Genomic DNA, 2,579 nt, shown 5'->3' with positions numbered 1-2,579 from the left:
ACATCATCAGACCTCGCGGCAGCAGCCGGGGCTTCTGGGAAATCACATCGGCAGCAACAACAAAAATAAAACCTCGAGCATCTCGTGACCAACGGCACAAAAAACTCACCATCAGGCTGCTGTTGAGGACGTCAAAGTCACTGTAGCGCCGAATCACCTGCAACACACACACACACACACACACACACACACACACACACACACACACACACACACACACACACACACACACGGTTCTGTTCATCTGGTCACTTCAGAGTTATGGCGGCGTCTCCTGACGTGGTGATTGGTGCATTTACCTGCCAGCTGTTCTCTGAAGACACGCCCCTCTGGACTCGGACGATGTACTCCTGAGAGACGAGAGAGATCAGAGCCGTCACGACGTTGACTTTGCTGCTTTTTGTTGAGTGAGTTCAAATGTTCATGAAGCGATGTTGAAACGATGAGGAAACACTCGGCAACACGTGTCCAAAAATATTAGTTTAATAGTTTTAAAAGCAACAAAATGGACGTAACGTGTCATGTTTAGGCAACAAACTACATAACAATTTTAGTATAACATCGACTTTAAATAACTATGTTTGTTATGTTGTTAATTTTTTTTTTTTGTGTAATTTTCTTAATTAAAAAAATAAATAATTTAGATGCACTTCTTAATTGTGTATTGTTTATGTTGTTATTATAAAGCTCTTTGTGACCCTGGTCTGCGAAAGGCGCTATACAAATAAAGCTTATTATTATTATTATTATTATTATTAAAAATAAAATGAGTCAACTTTTGTTTTCACAGGAACACAAAAATACAAAAACTAGAGAAAAAGCTTTATGATATGAAAATAAAAAGGTACTTTAGAGGGGAAAAAGTCAGAATATATTAAGAGTAAATATGTTATCATAGGATTTTATTCATGAAAAAAGTAATAATTACATGCAAATTAATTCACAGTTTTATGAAAAAAGTAGAAATATTTAAAAAACAATCTAATCACAATTTAAAAAATGTAAAAAGCAAGTTTTTTTATGTCAAAACAAAAGTCCTAATGTACAATGAAGTTTTAATTCTGAAAGACAGACGTCTTGTAGAAAAGGTTCACTTTTACTGGCATCCGTCTCATCGTGTCGCAGAACTCTGCAGTGAAAAACGTTTTCATAACCAACAAAACTATGAAAACAACATCATGGATTTTTCTTCTTTAATCTAATCCTCCAACAGTCCAACTCCTGCTGACGGACCGGTTTCTGCTGGAATCTTTATTACATTCATTCACGTGAGCCTCTCAAACCGCGTGTAAACACATGTGACATCACTTCCTGTCAACCTGCTGCACCTCAACACAACCTCCCAGTTCTTTTCTCTGAGGTACAAAAGCTACAAAGCCCAGACGTTTTCTGTCACAATGTCTCCAGTGTTCTCGGACACCCGGCCTCCATTCTGATTATCACCGTTTCTTTTTATAGTCGTCTTGAACCGCCATGTTGTTTGAAAAGAAAACAATCCGGCCTTCTGTCCCTTCTCAGAGCTCTCCACTGTGTAAAGCTGCTGACCTTCGATCGCTGCAGTCTCACGCTTGTGTGAAACCGTGAAAAAGAAACGTATCTAATCAACGGGGCCGCCGCATCGTACCGAGTAGATCGGGGTTTTCTCAGTCAGTGTGAGAGAACTTAAGTGTTTCGTCTGCATTCATTCAGTCATGACGAGCTGCAGACTCTTTCAGAGCCTCACAGATTCCTCATGTTACTTAACATGGAAATCATGTGAGTCCCGATGAGTTCCAGTACTGGCATCAGCAGATACGAGGAGTTAAAGTGTTGCAATTATTTGCCATCCAAAATCTGCACAAAGTGGGAGTTGAACTCACAAGATATTTAGTCATTTGTGTTAAAAATGTCAGTGTGACATTGAATTGTTTTTCTTCTTCTTTGGAATAAAACATGTTGCACAGTTCTTACGTCATTCTGGAGTTGCTCATGTTGAGAAATTCTGGAAAATTCTGACAGATTCATCACCAAGAAAAAAAATCTGCATTAGTTTTGGTTTTGAATTACAAGAAAGTTGCTGTTTTGAGTCTGAACTAAATTATAAATATGTAAATATAGTTGTGATCTCCGTTGGTATTAGTCTCTCCTATGAGGTTCTGGTTCTGGTTCACACCAACGATGGTCGGATGCCTGCTGTGTGCATGCTACATGCTAACTGGCTAGCTCAGCTGATGCCAGTCGGACTGTCAACAACAAACCCACCGCAGCTGCGTCCATTATCGGACAGGGCGACACATGTCCTGCCGTTATTATTCCCGCAACATTGATTTGGTCACGTGACGGCCACGTTGTTGAAACGTCACTTCTTACGGCATGCACGAGTTCAAAGTCCATGTTTTATTGCAAAGTAATGATGAACAGAAGCCCCCCCCCCACTCCCCACACACACACCCGAAGCCCGTGGAGTTCTAACGATGCCACGCCAAACCTCGTTAGAAAAACCGACATTTTTGTATGTTTCCGTTGATTTCAGCAGACGCGTCTTATTTGTGACAGCACTTTCAAAGCTTTGCAAACAGATACAATCTCTCTTTTTGCTT

The sequence above is a fragment of the Clinocottus analis genome, unplaced genomic scaffold, assembly GCF_023055335.1.
Source record: "Clinocottus analis isolate CAN_PGR_092001 unplaced genomic scaffold, fCliAna1.0.p SCAF_32, whole genome shotgun sequence".
Lineage (NCBI taxonomy): Eukaryota > Metazoa > Chordata > Actinopteri > Perciformes > Cottidae > Clinocottus > Clinocottus analis.
Note: the sequence above shows the minus strand (reverse complement) of the source record.